The following is a 26,637-nucleotide window of genomic DNA, read 5'->3' as shown; positions in this document are numbered from 1 at the left end:
TTGCCATTATTTTGTTCAACTTTAACTTTTTTCTAATCTATGATATTTTGTAGTTTTCAGATCGTAAACTTTGTACTTCTTATATTAAACTTGTTCCTTTATATTTTACCTGTTTTGATGTTATGATACATGGATTTTTATCTTAAACTATTTTGAAATTGTTCATTATTAATGTATAGAAATATTTGATGTTTATATTGACCTTGCATCCACCATAATTGTGAATTATTTTATTAGTTTTAATGGTTTTCAGTGGATTCCTTAGGATTTTATATACAAGATCATGTCGTATCCTTTCACATCTGAAAGCTTTTATTTCATTTTCTCCCCTACCTAGCCTTGCTGAAACCTCCAGTACAATGTTGAATAAAATAGTGTGTGTGTGAACGTGCTTGTCTTATCACTGATCTTAGGGGGGAAACATTCAGCAATTCATGGTTATGTATGACTTTAGCTATGAAGTTGCTCAGATTGGGGAAATTCGCTTTTATTCCTAATTTGTTGAGTGCTTTTTTCCATTAAACAATGTAGAATTTTGTCAAATGTTTTTTCTGCATCTCTTGAAATAATCATATTTTTTCCTCTTTGTTCTATTGATATTTTATAATATTAATTGATTTTGGATATTAAACTCATCTTTCATTCCGGGTATAAAACAAACGTGATCATAGTTTGTATTCCTTTTATATGTTGTTGGATTCTGTGCTCCCATATTTTGTTGAATTATTTTGGGTCTATATTCATAAGAGATTTTCATCAGAAGTTTCTTTTCTTATGATGTCTTTGTTTGGTTTTAGAATCAGGATAGTACTGGTTTCATGTAATGTGTCAGGAAGTGTCCCTTCGTCTTACACTTTTTAAGGAAGTTTGGAGAACTTATATTAATTTTTTTATATGTTCAGGAGAATCCACTAGTGAAGCCATCGAGGAATAGGCTTTTTTCATGGGAAGTTTTAAATAGTTAATAACAGATTTTTATAAGTCTACTCAGATTATCTATCCTTTTAAGTCAATTTTGGTATGTGTCTTTCCTGGAAATTTTCTCATTTGTATCTAATGTACATATTTTGTCAGTATTCCACTATTTGAAATGTTCCTTTATCATTATTTTTTTATTTCTGTAAGGCTACAGGTGATAATGAAAGGTGATAATCTCTTTCATTACTAATATTAGTTATTTGAATCTTCTCTGTTTATTTTGTGGTCGGTATAATTATAAGTTTATCAATTATTCAGTTTTTCAGAGAGCCAAGTTTTGGTTTTGTTGATTTTTCTTTTGTTTTATGTTTCATTCTTTTTTGGGACTAATCTTATATTTTTTTCCTACTTCAGGTTTAGTTGGCTTTTTTCTTTCAGTTTCTTTAGATGGACATTTAAGTTATTGATTTATGGTCTTTCTTGTATTTACAGCTATGTATTTTCCTCGAAGCACTCTTTCTGCTATATCGTATGAGTTTTGGTTTGTTTTGTTTTCATATTCATCTGTATCAAAGTATTTTCTAATTTCTTTTGAGGTTTCTTATTTCACCATAGGCTACTTAAAAGTGAAGTTTCTTTCCTTTTTGTTTTTACTTTTGTGGATTTACCAAATGTTTATTATTGATTTCTAATGTCATTTTGCTGTAGAAGACATACTTTCTATGGTTCCATTCATTTTATATTTATTTAGGCTTGCTTTATGACCCAACATTTTATGTATCTTAGAGAATACCCTGTGTGTGTGTTCTGCTCCTGCTTGGCCAAATATTCTGTAGATGACTGTTAGGTTTATTATCTTGTTAAAGTCTTCTGTTTCCTCATCGATTTATTCTCTAGTTGTTCTCTGTACTATTGAAAGTGGGATATCAAAGTACCCAACTAATATTGTCAAAATGTCTATTTTCCCCTTCAATTCTGCCAATTTTCATTTATTTTTCTCCTCAAATTTGCCAGATTTTGCTTTGCTTATTTTGTGGCTTTGTTTTACATTGCAGATATATTCATAATTACTACTTCATATTAATCAGTTGACTCTCTTATTATAAATATTATCATCTCTATTTCTAGTAACATTTGATGTTTTAAAATCTATTTTGTTTGATGTTAGTGGAGTCAGTTTTTCTATGGCTGTTATTTCCATGAGCTGTACCTTTCCAATGTCTTATTTTCAACTGATTTCCATCTTTGAGTCTAAAGTGTGTGTTCCATAGACAGCATATCACTGGAATTTTCATTTTTTATCTGGTCTGATAATCTCTGTATTGCTATTGTTTTTTTTTAAATCTATTCACATTTAATGTTATTATTGATACAGTTGTATTTAATTTGCCATATTATGTTAGATTTTATGAATCTCAAATCTTTTTTGTTCATCTATTTCTTTTCCCCTTTTTTTCTCATTCAGTTAATATTCTTGAGCTTAATATTTTATTCCTTAGTGTATTTTTACTGTATGCCCACACACATACAAATATGCACATAGATACGATATATGTATAGTTTTTCTTCCTTTGTGGTTGTCTTAAGGTGCATCATATGCATCTGAGCTTATCAAAATCTGCTTTGATTTATGCTAATTCAATTTTAGTGAGGGATAGAAATTTTACTCCTGTATAGTTTTATTATATCTTTCCTTTTGTTTTGCTATTGTTATTATATATTTTACATCTATATATGTTAAAAAGCCAAAATATGTTGTTTTAATCATTAATTGTTACTTCATATAATTTGACACCCAATAATAGCTGAGATGAAGACAGGAGAGCAAGTATATGTTAATAGAATTTATTACATAACCTTTATATTTTCTGCTCTTGGACCTCTTTTTTCTTCCTGGGGATTATTTTGACATATTATTGTAAAATAGATTGTATTTGCATATGGTATTGACCCAATAATGCCATTATATATGTGCTGTTTTATACATTTTTTAATTAAATTGAGAGAAGAAAAGAAAAGCTATATACAATCATACTGTCTATTATAATTTCATTATTATCCTGCTAGTGCTCTTAGTTTTATTGTGTGAATTAGTATTATTGCCTGGAATCTTTTATTTTCAGCCTGAAGAACTTCTTTTAGTATTTCTTGTAAGACAAGTCTGCTAACAACAAATTCATCTAGTATTTGTTTATCTAGTAATATCTTTATATTTCTTCCACTTTTGAAAGTTGGTTTTGCTATTAGATCCTTGTTTGACAGTTTTTTGTTTGCTTGTTTTATTACTTTGAATATGTTATTCCACTGTCTTTTGGCCTCTATAATTTCTGATGAGAAGTCAGTAGATTTTCTTATTTGGCTTCCCTTGTGCATGATGTGTCATTTTTCCTCACCACTTCAATGCATATGTTAGACATTTTTTTTTTTTTATGTGTCTGGACCTCTTTCTCTTTATGTTTATTCTGGTTGGAATTTGTTAAGCATCTTGGATGCATAAGTTAAAGTTGTGCATTAGAATTTGTGAAGTTTTTGGTCATTTCTTCGAATATTTTTTCTGCTCTTTTCCTCTGTACTTTCTCATGCTACAATAAGGCAGATGTTAATGTGCTTACTGTTGTCCTGCATTTCTCCAAGTCCTTTTCTGTTTTTCCTCTCTGTTCTTTTCATTTAATTTTCTCTTTCAATCTATTTGCAAGTGCATTGAATCTTTCTTCTGCCAATTTAAATTTACTCTTGTTCTCCTCTATTATTTCATTTTCAACTTCAGAAATTCCATATGGTCATTTAAAAAATTTCTAACTCTTTATTGGTATTCTCAGTTTGATGAAACATTTTCTGCAAACCTTTACACTCCTAAATATGGCTTCATTTAGTACTTTGAACATATTTATGATAGCTGCTTTGAAACATTTATCTATTAAGTTAAATATCTGGGACCTCTCAGGGGCAGTTATTGTTGCTTCCTTTGTCCTGTGTATTGACCAAACTTTCTCCTTTCTTTGCATACCTAGTAATTTTTTGATGAAAACTGGATATTTTGGATAACATAATATAGTAATGCTGGATACTGATTCCTTGCTATCATTTGTGCTTGTGGTTTTTTGCTTACTTGTTTGTTTATTAATTTGTCTGGACTATTTCACTGAACCCTATTTTCGCTGTAATGTGAAGCTTCTGATGTCACTCCTTTGAGGGCTCAACCTTGGATATGCACACAGTCAATTTTATGATAACAGTTGTTTTAGAAAGGCCTGCGTGAGTGTGTCTTTATCTAATTTATTAGTTAAGCAGTTCACCTCTGCTGTTATCACACCTCATGAAGTTCCACAAATTGCCTACTGATTGTCACATCGTTTCTGACAATGCCCTGCAACAATTACTGCACATTCTTTCCACTAAATTTAGACCCCTTTGAATGACCATTTTTGGGATTTGTTCTGACCCTACCAAAGTTCTTCCCAACTAACTCTTTCTTTAGTTCTGTCAGATAAACTAACTGGCCAAAGGTTTATTTCTTAATCTCATGGAAAAACCAGCCTTTTAAAATTGATTACCACTCTTCCTGAACATTCTTCACCTTGAACCTCCACACACTCTTTTCTAAAAGTCAGTTACTTGGGGACAAGCCTCAGGGCTCTCTGTTCTTATGGCTTGCCACTCCCCTGCAAAATCTGTGGGTTACTTCTTTGGAACTGTAGGGAGCTGGCCAAGAAAAAGATTTCAACAGTAGAAGGCAGTAGCAAACTGTTTATTGGGATGACACTTGACAAGTTCCATGGGAAGATGAATCCCTCATAGCATGAGATTTTCTAGTGGCATCAGTAAATGGGGCCACCCAAAAGGGGAAACAGTGTCAGAAAAATCTTATGAGGGGAAAGGAAAGGAGATGGATGAGGCTTATGTGTCTAGTCAATGTTGCGGAGTTAGTGTGATGTGAAGTCTCTGGGTCAGAAATATCTGAAGGGCAGAGTTTGCTTGAGTCTTTTGATGGAAGGTTTTTTTTTTTTTTTATTTTGCAAGGTAAAAGCAGAATGAAAATGAACATTTCCCTTCTTTTCTCATACTGGTCTTAACAATTTAAGCGTATTTATATAAAATCTGAGAAATGCCATTGTATTTTCCCACTCCATGGAAGAGCATGGGAAAAAAATCCTAGACAAACTGAAAAGACATTTAGAGAGAAAAATAAAGAGAACAACTAGCGAATTATTGACAATGATTTTGTCTTTGAAAAGATTTAAAATCCTTTTTTTCTTCTAACACCCTTGGGCCTTAAGTGATTTGGAGCTACATTCCTTTATACTTTAGAATATGTGCCCTTTAATACTTATTATATCCCAGCAAGCAGAGCAATATCTTGTAATCAAATTTGTGAGGGTTCTGCAGAGTAATGTATAGGTATTCATACCAAGTGGGAAACATAAAATAGAAATAGCTTCATCTCAACTCAGTTCAGGATTTTATATCAAATGACTTATAGCAAATAAAACAAAATTACAATGATTCAAATTCCAATACTTACTCTACTCCATTCCTGAGGCAAAATAGCAGAATTCGGCAGAACCAAAATGATGGGGAGAGATAGGCTAGCAAGTATATTATTTTATAATTGTATAAGGTGAGGTTTTAATGGCTTGTTGGTACATTTTTCGACCCATTTTTAAATGTCAAAAAGTCCAGGCTGTATACGTCTACTATCAGCTGCTTTGCTGACATAAAAGAGCTCCAGTGATGCCTCATCACACGGCATCTATCTTCTTAAAGAGATATATCCGGACAAGGTATATTCATTGGATCTTCAAACAAATTCAAGTTCTCTAATCTATAAAACATTATTCCTTTATTGGTAGAGTCAACATTTGGTCTAGTAACCCTTCAATTATTTCTAGTCTTCTAGCTTTTATTGTGCCTTGTTTTTGAAGTTTACCATCCTTACATAAGAAACAGACTGATTCAGCTATCATGATTAGAAAACAAACTCAGCGTAAGACCTTTAGTTACCAGCATGTCTTGCCCAGTGATGATACTTCTCTCTGTTCACCACAATCATATACTAAAAAGAAAAGAAAATGCATGATTGAATGCAGCACCAAGACTGCTTACCCAGCTTCAAGTGCCTTCCAGTCATACAGCTTGAACTAAATACCTCTGATGTGGAAAATAAGTAGCATAATTCATCCCATCATGGCGCTCTCAAGGATTATTCCTGGTAATAGCTTTTGTGGACCAACGGAAACCAATGTTTCCAATGGTGCCACTGTTAAGTCATGGAGATTAATTAGAGTGCAGACAAATCTGTGTCACTTCTACAGAACTCTCTGATTTAAATAATTGGCTTGATTAGTTCATCTCTTCAGTGGAAGTTCCAACCTTTGAATGAAAATGCATAAAATAATTTCTTTTTTAAGGAAAAGTTTGTCTTAAGACAACATGATATTTTAAACTGAATATAGACTATAAATAATTTCATTAGTGCAGGAATTCCATGGAGACAGCAATATCAGTTGGACTAAAATATGGAGTATCAGCTCTGGGATTTGACAAAGTCTTTCAATATTAGTTTACTAATAAACTTAGGACAATAAAAAAATGTAGTCAATGAAGTATCAGGTCCAGTTTTGGAAGAAATGGAGCCTGGGCGACCTGATTCTTACTGTACCCTCCATGGTTCCATGTCTCTGCTAAGCTCTGCTTTCCCTTTTTCAGTCTTCTTCTCACCTGGCCTCCCTAAATCCTTTCCTGGTTACTTTGAGGAGTTTCATTTGATTATTCACAGAGCCATAATTAAAACAGATCCCAAAGGTTTTGAACAGAAACAAACATCATATGCCATTCTCTCCATAAATAGATATAGGGAATGTATGTGAAATAAGTTGCCCAGTGTATTACTTAATTCAATGATATTATCATTTTTACCAAAATAAGGTTTTTATTGTTTTTGAAGCATCAACACTAAATTTATCCTCTGATACAAGTAACAAAAATATAACTTCCATTTGAAGATGTTGTGGTTATTACTAATTTGTGATTCAGTGTCATTTCAATAGAATTTGATTTTTCAATAATTCTATAGAGATTTTATAGGCTTTCTTTAATGGAAAATAATTTGGAAGGTTACAGTTTTAATTTTAAATTGGCTATAAATTGGTCTATGCCAAACTGAATATAAATCTGTCTATGCTAATTACTATTCAAAGCAATATGTGAAACACAAGTTATTTATTTTTATAAGAATAATTTAAATATTAAGGTTACTGCAAAAATGCCTTTGGATTTAAACAGAAAAAATAGTTATAAAGAACGTAGGCAAGGAGATAGCAGCTTTGTTTATTTTGAAGAGGAAACATATTGGATTTATCTATCCCAGTAAATATACCTCTTATGTGATGTGATTGAGTCTCCAAGGAGCAAAATTTCAGCAGAGAATATTTTTATAATCTATAAAAAGTTATTAATGGTTCCTGAATCAAAATCTTATTAAAAACAGGAATCCTCTTGTGGGTTTTGTCAATGGCATTACCCTTTCGAGAGTTATTTGGCAGGGACAGCTTTATTTTTCTGAAATCTGCCTTTGCATCCTGTCCATCGAATATGTGAATGAAACACAACAGGCATTAGCTATAATTGTCTTGGTAGGTAAATACCCCTGGCATTCAATAAATCAAACTACAAACAAAATGCTCTGGAATATTTGTGATCCTTCTGTTGCATATACATTTTCCTTTAAAGAAGAAAAGCAATAGATTTGCAAAATATAATTGATCTATACTCTATTGGTTATCTTAACAGTACCTAAGACAGATACAATCTCTTTCCACATGAATGGTATTTCGCCATGTTGTGTGTTACTAGCAAATCAACATTACAGAGTTGATGTGTAAAATGAAATCTTCTACAAAAGATCAAGATAGCATCATCTTATATTTATCCCTGCCTTAAAACTGAAATTTAGAAACAACCCCAACTTTCAGCACCCTATGCAAAATAAATAAAAATGAAGGGGCAAAGAGACATATAAATTATACTAAGAACTGAATCATGAAGCTTTGGTTCATTTATAGATCGCTGAGCTGAGGAAACAGAGTCAGCCCACAGTTCTGTAGCTGGATGTGTGGCTCAGGTTTAGCCCTTGGCTTTGCCTCAGGTAAAATACTTTTATAGCTAAATCTGTATAAAAATTCATACCTTTCAATTATCATTGCCTGAGAATGGCTTTACAGCTATGTGCCCAAGATCAGAACAAGGTTAATGCATTTAACATTTTTCTAAAAACTGATTTTTAAGGAAAGCTATAGGGAGGAGTCATAGCTGCCTTCTTTTGACAGGTAAATTTCCAAGCAGACTTCACGTCCCAAATGTCTATAACAAAGAAAGATGATGGTACCCTTTCTTCAGGGATGTTAATTGTAATATTACAAGAAAATATTAAGAGTATTGGTGATAAATCAGAGTTTGTATTTTGCTTCCTTTTATATGTCAGCATTCCTGAGTTTTAATTCTGAGGATAAAGATGTATTGTACTATTATGAAAGCCAAACTTCTCAAACCAAGGAATCGAAGCAAGTATTATGCAGCTAATAGTATTACACCAACTATTCACATTTTTACATCACTTTTAGTGAATATTTTCCTTCACAGCCTCTGGCCACATACATAAAACATGGATGGCCCACAGCATGTATTTTTTATATATAAATAATATAATACATGTTTGTGTGACGAAGGCAATTTTTTTTACTTACTCTTAGTGACAGAAATTACTGAACTTATAGGATAAACATAAAGTCATTGCTTATAACCTAGAGATATATTGCCTAGTTGTATGCTGTAAAAAGAAATACTAAGTGACAGACGAAAATAATAAAACTGAAACCCTGTTTCAATAGTGAAACTCTCTTTGTGCCTCAGACACAAACTTTTGTTCTGCTCTAAGGTTAGAAAAATACTCTAAACTAAGTGGTTAGGGGGCATTTTGTCAATATAGTCTCAAAAAAAAATAAAATGAAAACAATAATAATAACAAGCAACCTTAGGTATCTACACCCAGGTTTCTAATATAAGCTACAAAGTTGAGCAAAATTCACCAACTTCTGCCCACACGTGTTCACTCTCATAAAATGTGGAGTGTGAACAGACAAAAAATTTGAAAGTAGGATGAGTAAATGCCTAGTTCTTGTAGTAAAAATCTTTATGGGAGAAATTATAGTCATGCTAGGATATATCTATTAAATGTATTCTATAGGTTTTTGTACTTATCCATTATTTGTTCGTTTTCCTGATTTCACATTATCCTACTTACTGTGTAAGTATTAAACAATTTTTTTAAAGATATTAACTCTTATAAATGATTTAGCCATAATGATGTCTACCTGTAAAGTTGTTTAGAGTTTTAAGTATCATATGATATCCTTAAACAATAAACCTCCAGGGATGTAAAAAACTAGTTTATGCAATTATTTTATCAAGAAAAATCTGGCATGAAGACTGCCAAGAAAGCCAGACTTTTATTAAATTAAGCATATTATACTAATACGATTTTTAAAAAACTGATGATTCGAGTTAAAAGACTAAATTCAACATGATATTCAATACTACCTGAACAATTGAAAATCTGACTAAATGCTCCACTCTGGACAGAGTTGTGCAGACTTATTTAAAGGATAAAATTAAAGGGGGAGTGGGAATGTGCGTGGACGTAGGATGTGTTAATTGTTAGGAATAGAAATCAGGTGATCCGTGTTCTGCTTCTAGTTAAGTGACCTTGTTAAGTCCACTTTCTTTCATCTGGGTCAGTCTTTTTAGTCTGCACAATGGGGACCCCAAAGCCTGCCTTATCAGTCACTTAAAGCTATCATGGTATAATATATGTGAATACATGGTGAAAATTATAAAGTGCTTTGCAATTCATTACCTGCATTTATAACCAGATATGAAAAAGGTAGATGGAGGGTATGAGAGAAAAGAAAGGGAGAGAGTTCATTGAATCAAGCTGCTTGATTTAATTATGTTGTCCATAATAGTAAACTGTTTAGAGGCGGGAAATTCTGTCAACCGATGGCCACCTGACCACAAATAAATTATTTAGCTGGGTTTTTGCTTGTTTGTCTGTTCATTTTGCTTTACTAAATTGACAGAAAGGATGAGCTGTTTGGGCAACATGTAAACATCGCCTGAGAAAAATTTAACCTACTCTAACCTCCATTATCTATTTGAATTTGAAACCAAATGCAGATGGAGAACTCATTATTATAGTGACAAGCTCTGATGTAATTAAAAAACATGGGATCAGTTTCTAAAGTAGGGATATGGTAAAGGATAAGGAAGGGTCTGAGCCTTTCCATGCATTATCCCAAGGCATCTTCACATGAAACTGTTTCAGCTGTTTCAAGCAGATATACTGACCTATGACTGACTAGCGAATACAACTTAGACAGAAAATTTTAAGTGGTATTAATTAGCCACCAGAGTACAATAGTCAAAAGGTGAAAATTATAATAAATTCCAGGATGTCTATGTGTGCTTCCTTCAAAATCGCATACACTCTAGCATTCTCTTTTAAATGGAGACATTTAGACCAATATAATTTGACTAAATTACATTCACAGTGCAAATTTTTTGTTTCGTTTTGTTGGTTTTTGTCAGTTTGAATGTGTCTATTGATTTCAAATTCAAATAATTATGGAGATTTTATATCACACATTGTCTCTCAAAAGCAGCCTAAACTTATTCCCTCTCACTTGACTTTATTATTTCTTTTGTCCTGAAATGTCATTCCAAAATATGCACCACAGTTTCTAGTACAGTTTAGAAAAGAGGACCTGATAGGCTGCATTTCTTAGCAGACAACCTGGGTTCCATAAACCAAATGAAAAAATATTTTTTGATTCAGTTCATTCTGCATTAGAGAAACAGGATGAAGAATAGAAAGAATCAAAGGAAAGCAGTAAAGTCAATAGGGAATTTGATCCTCTAATTTGCTCAATCTCTCCATTTTGCAGTCTTTGTTTTATCAGACTGCCTTAAGCAAATTAATTAATTAATTAAAGTTTCCACTACTGGTGCTTTATGATATCAGTTCCTCTAATTTAGCTGCCTTGTCTCCATAGCACATATAGTTTGTATTCACTTAAAACTTGTGAACAATAGTCATAGAAATTGATTAAATTTATTCTTTATTAAAATTGCATTTTAAATTCACCTTTCTACAACTTGGATTTTGGTGCAGTGTGGACATTGTCTTATGCCTCATCTTGAAATGCCTCTCTTTTTCCCTATTGAATGGTAATTCCAGGATCCAGATGCCAAACTGCGAAAATATTCTTCCAGTAGCAGCATATGGTTCCTTGGCAAGCTTATCTAGCATCTGTAAAAAACGCTTATAGTTTCCTCTGGGTACATAATACTTCTGACTGCTAAGAGGCTATTTGTGCAGTCTTTTCCTCACAGACACCATTTCTCTTGACAAACCTTTGGTTCTAAGCAAAATCTGCACATTTTTTGCCCATTTGAGAATCAATGATATACATAAGCTTGCTTTACAGCCAGGCAGCTGTCCAAGTACTCCCAAAGACCAGGGGTGGGTCTGGCACTGACACAAATTGGTTTAAATATAATAAAAGTTTGTTTAGCTACCTTGATAAGCAGCATTTTCTTGCTAATGAAATATGGGGATCATTTACATTGTGATAGTTATTTGTAAAGATTATCAAGGTCAAGAACAACAGCATTTGAAAAGGAGAGCTGCAGAGAATGATAGTATGTGAAAACATATCCGTGCTCAGCATCATGATGGTGTAAATGGTGGGTGTGATGTGTAGTTACTCATGTGCAACTTTTCCCTCACTGAAAATTCAGCTTCTGCACAGCTGTTTGGTCGAAGCACCCCAGGTGGCATATGGTGCCTGTAACTCCAGCTCTATTACTGTGGGGAACAGTTTCGTTGGTCACCGCTTTATCTAAGCATTAAAAGTGACTGTACTGCCAAAAGCAGAGATTGTTTCAAGCTGAAGAATCTATCTGTGAATTTGCATCAGACTGAGAACAAACTTTCAGGGCTTTCCAAAGCCTTTGTATCTTATTACTTTTAGGTTTGGGGTGTCTCCTCAGAAGAAAGTTACTAAAGTTTGTAAAAAGAAAATTATCTTTCCACAAGACCAGTTATTCTTAGCAAAAAGCCAAAGCACAAGAAAATGTAATAAAAATATCAATAACTATGTTCAAGATATGCATGTCTGGAAACGAACATTCTTAATATTCCACATGATATTTTTAAGAATGTCTTTTTAAATGGCTCCTTAGGCAATAAAGAAGTGAAACATATTATACAAATATTATTTATTTAGGACTAGTTGTATGATTTGAGATCTCTATCTAATATTCTAATGAAATGAAGTGAAAAATGAAAGGAGACCCATTAGTAGATGTTCTAGCTTGCTAGCTACCAGAACGCAATATACCAGGAACACCGGGGCTTTTAAAAGGGTGAATTTATCGACTTACAAGTTTAAAGTTTTAAGGCCATGAAAATGTCCAAATTTAAACAAGTCTTAATGTCCAAATTAAGGCATCAACAAGAGGTTACTTTCACTCAAGAAAGGCCGATGAGGTTCAGGGTTTTTCTCTCAACTGGAAGGGCACATGGTAAACATGGTGATGTCTGTTAGCTTTCTCTCCAGACTTCTCGTTTCTTGAAGCTCCTCCAGGGGCATTTTCTTTCCTCATCTCCAGAGGTTTCTGACTGCATGGGCTCTGAAGTTTCTTTCCAAAATGCTTCTTCTTTTAAAGGCTTTCAGTAAACTAATCCAAGATCCACCTGGAATGGGTGGAGTCGCATCTCCCTCTAATCAAAGTTAGCACCCACAATGGATGTTCCACATCTCAGTGGAGATAATCTAATCAAATTTCCAACCTGCAGTGCTGAATAGGAATTAAAAGATGGATCAGGATTAAAACATGGCTTTTCTAGGGCACATAATCCTTTAAACCAGCACAATAGATAAAGCCTCATTAAAGGATGCCAATTTGGCAGAAAGAAAGTCATGGAAAGAGATGTCACTCAAACAGGTTTGGCATGACTCACACAGGCTGTAACTGAAAGATGTTTTACTCATATAAAGAAGGGAGAGAGCAAGGTGACCTTCACTAGTGGATGTTGGTTTTCCATGGCCAGTGGGTCTAAACCTGTGGCCAATGCAGGGAGATATTCTACAAGCATCATCCCCTCAATTGCATTTGTGTAATCTAGTAGAGAAAGCCTGCTCCCTTCACACCAGAGAAAGATAAGTCAAGGTATGAGTTGGATATCAAATATGTCCTCAGAATCAGCCTGTCTCCAGTGAATATTGTCATATGCTCGGGAAAATGGAGGAAGGAATGTATTGGCAGTCTCTTATCTACTAAGGGATTATACTTCATCCTATCAGACTGACTCACCCGGTCCTGAGCACAGGATGTATTTGTGGGTCCCAGGGAAAGGTGACTGGCCAACTAGTTCTGTCCCCTACCACAATGCCAGACCTCCTGTGTGTTGAATATCTTTTAAAATAACGGTATTTCCAAATAATATAGCATAGAGGGTATTCAAAATAAATATGCAAAATGAATGGGGAGCTCATGGTCAGAAAGCAGTAGGTGAGTTTAAACCAATCAAGCAGGTTTCTTTGCTGGAGGTATGCCATAGTATTAACTATAGAGATATGCATTGTAAATTTCTAAAGCAGGATATGTTATATACTGTTAGTTGACTCTAAACTTTTCTTTTGCAGTGAATTCTACTGGTGTAGTGTGATACAAAATATATTTGAGAAACCGATACATGGGAAAGGTCTATCTGAGCATTTCCCAAATAAATCATATATATTATTCTGGGTGCTGTCAATAAGTAATCCAAAAACAAGGAGATAATAAGATGAAGTGTACTTAGTTAAATGCAACAAGCACTGGAATATCACAAAAGAGATTTAGCAGAATAAAGACTCTTAGAAATCTTAGAATTATATATATAAATATTATCCATCGATTTGATGTCATTAAGGTGGACCAGATTGATGTGTAAAACAATAATAACTTCCTTCTCCAAAGACAAGTATGTACCAGGTAACGTTCAACAACGATATTTTTTCATACATAAAAGAACTGAAAGAGTAGAGAGAGCAATCCCACGATGCCACATATGCACATTAAACAATTAAAGAAGTGAAAAGGAAAAAGAATTCACTGTATTATCCAAACAAGAAGTGGGTGTCTGGGCTGATTTAATTTTTGTTTTTCATATTTTTTTTTCCAGTTTTCAAATTATTTTTGACTAATGATTGCTAAATTATAATTTTCTTGTAAGTGCTGTCCATTTTTATCGAAGTTTGCAAGCTTACTGTTAGAAAGTGGTTCAGATTTTCTTATTGAATTTTTAAAAAATCTCCATTGGGAAGTATAAATTGGGACAGCAGAAACTCACCATCTTCGAATAGGGTTTGGAAAAATTGTTTTGGTTGCAAAGTTTAACTTTATCTTTTGTATGCTGTTTGGCAGGGTCACATTTCATTCTTTTTCATGTAAGTATCCCGTTATCGCAGCACCATTTGTTAAATTTATTTGTTTGTTTGTTTGTTTTTGTTGGTTTCTTTTATTTGTTTCTTTGGGAAGTGCATGGGCTGGGAACTGAACCTGAATCTCCAGCATGGCAGGCGAGAATTCTACCACTAAACTACCTTTGCAGTTTATGACAATAACATAAACTGTTATTGAGGGAACCAATATTGTGGAACCAATATTGTGAAAGTAGTCTTTAGACAGCAGCAATTTGAAAGAATATTTTAGAAAAGTTGACTGGCAAAGAGTGACTGAGACATCATACTCTAATACAGAGCTTCAAGAACTAAGGCAGAAAAGTGAAACTCTACTTTAGGGAATTGCTTAGAATCAAGGAGGGGGCAATACTCAAGGGCTCTATTACCTGTCCATAGGGTTATTTTCAACTAAAGAGCAGGAGCTCATTTGATTGGTGTGGAACATTTGCTACAATTGATGAGAGCATATTTTTATAATTGTTCTATTAACTATAATCCATGATTTAATTTAGGGTTCATCATTTGTGTAGTATAGTTCCATGGATTTTTTTAAAAATATGTAGGTTACCATATATACAATCAACATTTCCTCTTTTTATCACATTCAGATATATATTTCAGTGCTGGTAATTACATTCACAGTGTTATGATTTAACTTTTTTATTTCAAATGTTATCTCCTACGCCCAACATCTATGTGACCTTAATCAAATATGTTTTACTCTCTAAACTTGAGGTCCCTGCTTTATGAAATGAAGACAATAATTCTTAACTCATAAGGCTATTGAAAAAAGTATGTAAGATGAACTATGTGAAGTCCTTGTTGAAGACATAGGAAATGCTAAATATGATGATGATGATGAGCATAAATAGCCTGAAAACAACCTAAAGTCAGCTGTCAGCAGTTGGAGGCATGAGAAAGAAGAAAGAAGATATAGATTCTAATAATATTATAAAAAGGGGGTTTCTATAAATGAACCCAACTTCAGTAAACCTGGAAAGGTGAAGGATGGATAAAAAAGATGAAGGATGGATAAAAAAGATGAAGGATGGATAAAAAATAAAGGCGCTAATACACATGAATTTTCCCTACCAACCCAAATGTCCCAAGATCTAACAATATTGTGACCTGTAAAAAAAGTGGCCCCAAGATTCTAAAGGCAATTCCAAAAATAAGGAGTTAGAAGCTTGTTTGTTTCAAGGGCAGCATCGTTGTATTATTGTTTATCTACATATCTACAAAAGAAAAAGGCAATCTGTTATATGAAGTGGTCTTAGACCATTTTATTACTATTTCACTAGTATTGGATCCAGATTTTATAGATGAAAAATAAATATTAGATGCTTGGTTTGTCAGATGAACAGCAATTTAGAAAATCAGAGTGGATACATAAATATTTCTCTGGAAATCCATTCTTATCCTTGGGGCAGACACTATACCGTTCAATATTACAGTTTGCTCATATTATTCACGAGAGATTAGAGTAGTGACTCTTAGTTTACAACTTTTTACCACTATGTTCTTCAATTTTGCTAATATTAATAATGACAATAATAATGTTATTGTCATAAAACTTCTTTTTGGTTATCTCTACTCATTGTACCTATATACTTCAGAGTGGCTGGCATCAGTCTCAATCTCAGGGTATGTTTTCTGGATATTATATCAGATAGACATATTTCACACACAAAAAAATTATACCAATTTGCTATTTACTGTGTAAATTGTAAACTCTAAGCAGGTAAGCTTATAATCATCATGCAGCAACCTTCAAAACCTTCAAAATATTAATCATATCCTCCTTCCTTCCCTCTACTCTAAAACTACCTTTTCTTTAAGTTTTAGTTTATTTTTATTCCAAATTCTTTTTTTCATTTTTTTATTTGCCTCTCTTTGATTTCATTTTTCCAGGTCTGTTAGAGCTTTTCGAGGAACATTGATCAGTACTGCAAAGAGAATGGATGTGCATATGTCCTCCTGTTCTGTGGTAGGCAGTGTCCTAGCATTTTTGTTCCTAGATCAATTCCTGATCCGCCTTGTATTTATTGGCCTTTTAGGGCACAAAAAACGATTTGGCTGATCTCAGCTGGCAGTAGTTTTCAGAATCGCAGATTACTTTTGTAGGTTGTAACTTCTTGTTTAATGTTCATAACTTCAGAGATGCGTTTCCTGGAGTTTCTGGCCCTTGGCCCACCTGCATTAGAATTATCAGCGGTGCTTGTAAAACATGCAGATTCTAGGCTGCAACCCAAATCAACTATACCAGAGTCATATATTAAATCTATACAGTCTGTTTTCTCTCTTGTGAGGCCTGGGATTCTGCATGTTTACTTAAAAAAGTATTAGATGAATCCTAAGCAAATTAAGTTATGATCACTCTTTCCCATGTTCTCCTACAATCTGTATTCTATTATGAATCATGCCACTAATCCAAAGAAAGCTGCTATTAATTCTGCCTCAGGCCTAAGGTTGAGTGGGGTGTTGAGTGATTTGCCTGGATCTAGATGAGGAGCTGGTGAGCAGCCCCGCCTGGTCCATGTCCATAGGTAGGGCACAGGCTTTTAGCTTCTTCTGATTGGAAGTTGGAGAAATGTCTGATTGAGCTAGTTTTTCAGCATTCCTCTTCTTTGTCATAACTCCATTTTACAGTTGCCTCAACTGTATAGCAAAGATATTTACCTAAAGTTTTCTATTCTGGAGTTGTAATTTTAGGAACACTAATGGGACTAGGTTTAGAAGGAAGGGAGGCTCATCTCATACCATCATGTCATTGGCTTTCAAAAGAATAGACGTCAGTTTCTGACATGAGTTACTGGGGTGACTGGAGTTCAGAAAGAAGTGCCAAATAACTGCTGTGACACGGACAGATCTGAAAGAAATACATGCAAAGTCTATTTCTCACCCTATCTATAAAGGAGAGAAAAGAGAAAAATTCCAAATACATGAATGACATATAGAAAACTAAGTACATGTGAAGCAAAGAGCTCTAGACACATGCTCTTTGTTTTTTAGTCATATTGCCTTATTATAGGTAGGTACAAATAGTTATCAGAATAGTATTATATAATCTTAAAAATTGAACTGGAATATATTGTTTGTCCAAATACATGACTAAAACAAAACAATGTACATGCTATAAAAAATTAAGCCATTTCACTGAAGGATTTTATTTGTCCTTAGAGTTTACACAATTTTGACTTTGAAATTAAAAAAGGTGTACTTTTATTAATCACTTATAATGATTGATAAAATGACTTTATATAAAATGATTTTGTATAAAATGATTTTATTATAATAAAGTGACTTTTATTAATCAGTTATAGTGGTTATATTGTTCCTTCCTCTGATGACTAATATGGATGAATTCTTTTGCATGTACATCAGTGGTTTCAATCTCACTCTTGTGAGTGCATTTAAATGAAACATTTTTTCCTGACCCTCTCTCTTTACAGAAAGAGAGAGGCCTAGAGCAATCTGGCTATATGGTTTTGTTCTAAATTAGTCAAGGCTCACAATTTCTCACTTCAGAAGATATTTTCAAAGTATTATTTTAAGCTTAAAGGTGCTGATTTAGTTGCAGGGATTCAAAAAACACTGTAATCCTGGGGACTATCAAATTGCAGCATTTCATAAAACACAAGAACTAGTCATTATTTACAGAACATTCTTTTAAAAATGTTTTTAAAATTGTATGGTATGCATTTTGTAACTGCATTGCATGCTTGTCTGTATGTTAAGTATGTGCTCATATGCAAACATGTTATTAAATCACAACTTTTGCCACATAATTATTGTTGGGGTCAGAACTACTGTTCAGTGTGGGATCTTTTTTTTTAACCTTTTTGTTGCATAATATAACATATGCACAAAGCAAAGAAAGAAAAGAGCAATAGTTTCAAAGCGCTCTTCAACAAGTAGTTACAGGACAGATCCTAGAGTTTGTCGTGGACTACCATATGATCCTATCAGATTTTTCCTTCTAGCTGCTCCAGAATATAGGAAGGTAGAAGGAATAAATATTTTATTTTATCATCACAATCTACTGTTTTTTTCTCTTTTATGCCAAATAACATATATGCTAAAAAGTGATAAAATTCAAAGCACAGCACGGCAATTAGTTGAAGAACATATTTCAGTAGGGTTAGATCTTTTTGATTAAGTTGCTTCCGTGGAGATGTGACTCACCCAATTGTGAATGGGACCTTTTGATCAGGTGGGTTCCATGGAGATGTGTCTCCGCCTGTTTAAGGTGGAGTCCTCTAAGAGGCAACCAGTTGGAAAAAATCTTCAGAGCTGACACAGACAGAGACATCTGGAGATGCAGAAAGGAAACGCCCTCAGGGAGCCATCTAAAGTGAGCAGCCAAGAGAGAAAGCTAGGAGATGTCACCATGGGCCTTTCTAGCTGACAAACTGTGAACATTATCTGCCCTTTGTTGAGTCAAGTTATCTTTCTCTGGATACCTTAGTTTGGACATTTTATGGCTTTAGAACTGTAAACCTGTAATTTAATAAATCCTCTTTATGAAAATTAAACCATTTCTGGTATATAGCATTTCTAGCAGCATTAACAAAATGAAACAGGGAGATTCTGATTTTTTGACCCACTCACATTCCAATTTCTAGTTACTTCTTCAGATGCAATAATTTCCAAGCATTCTATTCTACCTGAATCACGAAAAAATACAGTGGAATGTAAATAATGTATACTGTATTTAGAAAAACAATGTGAATACTTTATAGACTGTTCAGTAAATAATATATATAGTTAGAAAAACAATATAAATATTTCATGGCCTGCTAGGCCACTGTTAAAGCTCGGATTAAACCTCTGGGTTCAAATAACACTGTATTTATCAAAACTCAATTTCTTCTACCCAATAGACTTCTGTAAGGCTCTGGATAAATTGCTATACATAAACTATGCATTTACGATACAGTTCTACCACCTTTGCTGTATTAACTGTACATTGTATTTTTTTTGCTGCTCTGCACTAAAATCATATGCACTTCAAAGTTTGAGCAATGTTTTATTGCTACAAAATGTACAGAAAGACTTCCTGTCAAGGCCTTCCCAAACTTGCCAATCACATTATAAATGCATATTGTATTCTGGATCCATTAGGATTACAAACCAAGTCACATATTTCTAATAATAATGTTTACTGTTTGCAGCCCTTGATTCCATTATGGAAATTAATTTCATTCTTTGCTCCTCTCAAAATTACACCTCCTTTCCTTTATGTATGTTTGCCTTATAATGCTTTAGAAAATCTCCTTTCTGTTTCTTTCAAATCACAGCTGAAATGTTTTTCTCGTGTCTGTCCTTTCAGTACTTCAGCACTACAGCATATCATTGCAGTCCTGTGTTTAATATTCAATATCTATTGTTCCATTCCTCATAAAGTGCCAGTAAGTGCTCATATGTTCTAATTAATAGGCATAGTGTGAAGGCCATAACCGGCTTCACAGAGGAGAACAATGAGCTCACAGATCACAGCTGCAATCCGCCAGAGGTTGGCTGTGAACATTCCCTCCTCAACTGCTGAGTATTTCAAGCAGGAGGAGCAGCTGGCAAGTGAACAGACCCAGGATGCAGTAACAGTTTGTTGGATCCATGAAAAACTGTGGATGTCAAATGCATATCAAATAGTATTCTATACCAAGTGGTTAACATTGTTTGTCCCAAAAGACACAGAGTATAAAAATTGAGTTCACTATTAAAATAGACTGGCTTTTAAAGGGCTAAAAGAGTAATTCATCATCCAGAATGCTTCAAGTCCAAAGAGTTGCCTTTGGATATTTGGGGTGAGAGTGGAAGGAAGTTTAAAAATATATCTAATTTATTTTATGATCATATCAATCCATAGTGATACAAGTTCTAACACAATATACCAGTTGCTTTGTAAATAAATTCTATGCTAGACAGTCATAGATATGTTTTTTCTTGAGTCAAAATGGAAATCAAAAGCATGTATCACTGGTTCATCAGAAAGTCTAACCTGCGAGGACAATGGTGACTCCGTGGCAGAGTATCTCACCAACCATGCCAGAGACCTGGGTTCAGTTCCTGGTGCCTGCCCATGCAAAAAAGAAAAAAAAAAACAGTCTAACCAGGCATTCTCAGCCTATTCTATCATTATTACATGAAAAAACAAATGTCAATGTGTGTGCATCTACCAGTATAATCTCTATATTCATGATTTAACAGATTTAAAGTTGACCCAACATCTCAGGTTTTTCAATTTACAAGACTGGACATGGATTTGGAAACATTGGGGTATGTTTTAAGAAATTCCTGGGTATAATCTATGAGGAAAAGAAAATAAATAAAAGTGATAGAATGACCAAAGAGTAAGGAATGTGTGGTAAGAAACTAAAAAGAAAACAAAGAAAAGAGACCCTATATAGAAAGATCATAGAAGACAAAATGTTATTTTAACTGTACAAAGTAAACTTACAGTTTAACAAATCTCTTGTTAGCAATACAATATTTTAATGCTTCTATTTCCTTCATTCAAACTATTGTCCATTTTGACAGTTGCTCTAAATGCAAGAGTCTAACCCAGGGATTCCTAAGCACCACAGTTGGAGTGTCGAAATCAAGGTGTTCAGAGACTGGTCAGAGGCAGAGACATAACTCGAACTTAACTACTGGAAATTCTTTCCAACATTATAATTTTATCTTTTTGGACCAAAAATAGGAGAGTGAGCCATGTTCATTTTTTCTAAAATAACATCATTGGTTCTAATATTATTTAAAAGTCACACACTGCATTGGAATTTATGGAATGTTTCCACAAATATTATCTTATCTGCTTGTCAAAAGTAAAAGAAATAGATATATATTAGCTCCATTTTATAGGAAATTGAGGAAACTGAGATAGAGATTAATTAACTAAGGCTGCTCATTCCAATTTTATCTCTTTGATATTATTACATTCCTTTTATATTGTTATATTTTATAATAGATGTAAAATTCTCAAAAAAAAGAAAGAAAGAAAATGAGACCATAAGAAAGAGGGTTAGAAGGAAGGAATAGAGAGAAGGAAGGATGGAAGAAATGAAGGAATGAAGGCCCTCAGGCCTGCAGTATCTTAAGAACAAGAGTTTAATATCTATTAAAATATTTCTCAAAGACCAAAATAAAATAGAAATCAAAAAGGAAATGCCAAACCTTTTTTTTTTTTTTGCATGGGTAGGCACCGGAAATCGAACCCAGGTCTCTACTTTCCCACTGCACCACCATTGGCCAGTCCTTGGTTTTTAACATGTAGTTCTGAAGTAAGTGCAATGTAAAAGAGTTTATTCTTTTACATTCTGGCAATGGCAGTAAATGAAAATATTTTTCTACTCAAAATGTTTGTATATCAGCAGTAATAGAAGTTTATGACCACAAAAGAGATTAACTTCCTTTTGACCCCAAAACATAACTGCTAGTTCTCGCTGGTCTGTTTGGGAGCTTGCCCTATTTGACATATTATTTAAGTTAACCACATCTGAACCAAATATATTCTGCACAGTACTGAAAAGATGTACATTTAGGAAGAGCTGGTGTGTTACCCCAAATCTGCCCAATTGCGTCATGATTGTTGACCAGGTTTGAATAACACAAACTAGGAACTTTCTGTGGATGAATTTTGGCAATTTGCCAATTACAAATTAAGTCCTCTATTAGTTTTAGAGGAGCTAATATTGTTCACTAGTGTCAAGGAAAATTTTTGAAAATTTTTTTGCAAGGAATATTTTATGAAATTAGTAGATGCAAACAAAATCTTTGCCCTCCATATGTAAACTAGGCAAACCATTCCAAATAAGTGAAGATTAGTTTTCCATTTATAAAATGATTCTAATAAGCCTAAATTTATACCCTTCCATTGTTACCATTAATATAAAATGAGATAATTGTTGTGGAAGTGTTCTCTAAGCCACACAGCACATTGAATACTGATAGTGAGTCTGTATCACCATGATTGATACGTGAATGGCCATGAATGATATCCGAGCATCTATTTATCTTCTGCAGATATCTATGACCAGTTGTTTTTTATGGTAAAAGAATTTACTTATGTCCCTTGATATTAAGAGCAGCTTAAGTATTATTTGCCCACCAGAGCTCTCCTCTGTCCTTTCTCTTAACAACCAGCTTTATTTTCTGCTTTTAGAACATTCAAAACTCACTTAATCTGTAGCACCTTTTAATTGTGTTTACTACTTTTCTTATGCTTCTCCCTTGTTTGTCTTGTTTCCCTTTCTGTTAACTTCTGGCTGGTTTTAATAGACACTTTGCTTTTCCTGGGAAAAGGCTCATTCCGAATAATATTTCTGCAGGACCTCAGATAAGCTGTAAATCACTGTACACGTATAGAGAGGAGTGTGATCACCAGTCTAGAATAATCTTTGCTTCAGGATTTCTAACTCCTAAATCATCTTTACCACTGGACTTACTGCTAAGAGCTCTGGAGCTGTTTCATTACTTCTGAAAAGGACTTGGGTTAGGGAGGGGATGAGAAGGCCAGAAAGGAATTCCCAATTTGTAGTAATCTATTGTTACCAGACACAGACAGTGGATTATTTGCCAGATTTGCTCAAATGAACAATTCCCGAGACACCATGGTTTCAAAGAGAAAAATAATTTAGTACTAAATACGTAGCAGGAGGTCAGATGGCCTATCGATCCAAAATCTGTCTCCCCGAACTGCAGTAACTCCGATAGTTTTATAGAATTAAAAGATGGGCAGTGTTTAGGGCGGGCCGCGGTGGCTCAGCGGGCAAAGTGCTTGCCTGCTATGCCGGAGGACCTCGGTTCGATTCCCGGCCCCAGCCCATGTAACAAAAACGGAGAAACAAAATACAATAAAACAAGAAAATGTTTAAAAGATGTTTCCCTTTCTTCCTCCCTTCCTTCCTTCTATCCTTCCTTCCTTCTCTCTGTCTTTCCTTTAAAAAAAAAAAAAAAAGATGGGCAGTGTTTAGAATAATGAGCACAGTGGCCCCAACTGATGTAATCATAGGTGCTCTAATAACTGAGCATGCACAGGCTGATTACATGCTTAGTCACAGAAGGTATGTAAGAAAATGGTGGCCTTATATGATGATGGGTGTGGTTTTTAGTACTATAATGAGGTCTAGGTGACTTGTAGGTCAAAATCTAAGCTACTGTGCATGGCATATGGGTCTGTTTTGGTTATCAGAGACCAAAACAGCCAGATTACAATTTAGATACATTACTTATTCCCCTCTCTCTACTCCAATATACCAGAAAGTAAAAAGGAATATATATGTAAGATTCAGTAATCAAAATCATTCCTTAAATTCTAATCTCTCGGTTACACTATTATTCCTAAAACTCTGCATGGTTAAGGTTTTACTATATTATATAGATATTCACCTATAATGTCCACCAGTGGATATTGGTTATAGTAATTGGAAAATTGACTCTTTTTTATGATTCAAATATTGGTTTGTTTACTTGGTCAATATTTAGAGTAATAGCTGTCAATTCATTTTTATTTAATTTAGTTAACAAATGAACTGTATATATTATTTTCAACATCAATTTAGTATGTTGAGTACTAACGGATATTCTCTAAATAAATTATTTAGTTACTAAAAGAAACAAGTACAATCCACTTTCCAATCATTTCTGAGTTGAAAAATTTGGTGAGGACCTGTTAGTATATAGTAAGACAACACTGCAATACATAGGCTTATTTTTAGAGAGAAAACAGCAAGAAATTAGGTAATCTACCTAAGGCTACACAGCTAATAAGAGATGGGATTAGGATCTAGTCCTTCATCTCTGTATTATGTTTCATTCTAACTAATTTAGCATTTGAGAAGAAGAGAGAAATCAGAAAAGGAGCCTTACTATTAAGAGTACTAAGAGTAGTAAGGAAAGAAAGGGGTGTGAATGGATTAGAGCAAGAGAATGCATTATTTTGTAAGTCAGGGATATGTATGGGGAATTACGGATAATAAAAGAAAAAGGTCAAGTCTCACTGGGCAATAAAGGAGAAGAGTCAAATCTCTGAGCAAGTGGCCTGAAAAGCATCTCAGAGTTGGGTCTTAATGTTTTCTAGTTAACAGAAGAATGGGGAAAGGTAGTTCTGAAATAAGAAAACCTAAAGCAAAAGACAAAAGTACTGAATGGAGAAAATTTAAAACCAAATATTTCTGACCAAATAGTTACAAAAGACCCTTTATTTTTACATAATTATCAAGTTGTTTTTTGCATGGATTGCTAAAATCTATTGAGGGTTTCCATTTGCCTGTCATTCTGTATGACAACTAGGTAGTTAGTTTCAAATTTTATTATTAATTGTATAATTATTATTAAACTTGCTATTGCTTTACTTAATATGAAAGACTTCAGTGAAGATAATAGAATGTCAATTCCCCACTGTGAACATGTGAAGGAGACTTTCAAACGTGGCCAGGATAAAATACTTTAATAATTGGAAATATCTAGATAATGAAAATCATTTGGCACTTATTTTGTTGATAGATTGCCACCTGAGAAAAAGTGAACAACAAAATCAAAAATGGTTGCTGCAAGAGATGTGTTTTTGTATTACTTGCCAAGCTAGGTCTTTCCAAGACAGTCAGTTAAGTTGTGTGTGTATATGTCTGTGTTTTAATGCCTTTGGCATTCCTGGGGAGAAATAAGATATTTGATTCCAAGAAGGGCTCGGCCACAGCCATCACGCTCAGTGACACTCCATAAACGTGCATTTCTGTGTATTAAATTAGAGATTGCCCCAGAGCAGCACACACTGTTGATTTATCAGGAGGTAGAGGAGCAGTCAGCCCATCAAGGGTATCACTTGGCACAACCCTTTCACGAAATGAAATTTACAGTGTGAAAGTCAAGGATCAGAAAAGAGAAGATGGGCCTTTGTGGCCAAAGGGGAAAAGCCTCAGGTTCAAACTGCAAATTAATTCCTGCAGAGTAGGCTATTGAAGTGGTAATAAGGCAAAGGCATTGCCTCTGGCCCCGCATTTGTGTCTGTCAGCCTAGAGGTTCACTACCCATCAAGGACACTGTTGAGCAGGGAAGGCTGCAGCTTCTGTGCTGGCAGCTTCACCTCTAACTGAACTTTGACAGTGGCAAGCTTTGAGTACTAGTTGAAAAACACTGAAATGCCTTCCTTGTGCCGGCCATGTTTGCATCTTCTTCAATATTGTTTCTTTGAATATTACTTATTTTTAATATCATCATCCTGAAGTTTTGTTTCCTTTTTCAGGTCCCCAAATTGTCTCTTTGCCATGACTAAAAATTTAATCGAATATTGTCCTTTCAGTAAGTCTCTTCAAGTTTTGTTTCAGTAGTGAATGCTTTGGGTGAGCAAAAGAGTTGAAAATGCAAGTTTCTTGGTGATTTCCTATGTCTTAGAAATATAAACAAGTACGGGTCAGATTCTCTTTTAAAAGTAATTGCGATGAAACAGCTTCATTGAGCATTTAATTTCTGAGTCAGTGTGGTTCAAAGAACTATGGACCGTGCATGCAGTAACACAACTCCTGGTTTACATGTTGGAATAAGTATATATTAAGCAAATTGCAGTGAGGCAAAGTCACTGTATAGAAATTCTATAATGAGTTTCTCTAAAATTAAAACTGTCCAAATTTAATTATTCGGTGAATAATCAAATTTAAGAAAAATAGCTCTAACATGACTACTCTTAAGTGAATACGCAACTGCCCAGTAAAAAAAAAAAAAAAAAGAAAAAGATCAAAACATTTTATTTGCTGTTTCTTACATGGCATAATTATGGAAAAACAAAGTTGGAATCCATTCGCCATGATTTTTACAGCAGTATTTTTATTCCTTCATATCTCATTTCCTCTACTTCCTTTGTGATAAGCCAATATGTGATTGCCTGGCATGGTAGTAAAAGCATTGATAGAAATGAGAACTGTAGGTTCTACTCTTACTCTGATACTCATTAATAAGCATAAATTCACATCATTGTTTTATAGAAAATACAAGTTTTTGTGTTTTTCTTTTACACTGGTTTACGTATTTGTGGATACCTGAAAGAGCTTTGTAAGCTCTGAAATGTACTACACTTGTAAGATAACATACTTATATATGATACTCACATCCTTTTAGAGCTCTAGAGTTAGGTCAGTGAGACATTCCTCTGATTTTT

This window comes from Tamandua tetradactyla, chromosome 26 (assembly GCF_023851605.1).
Source record: "Tamandua tetradactyla isolate mTamTet1 chromosome 26, mTamTet1.pri, whole genome shotgun sequence".
In the NCBI taxonomy this organism is placed as follows: domain Eukaryota; kingdom Metazoa; phylum Chordata; class Mammalia; order Pilosa; family Myrmecophagidae; genus Tamandua; species Tamandua tetradactyla.
Note: the sequence above shows the minus strand (reverse complement) of the source record.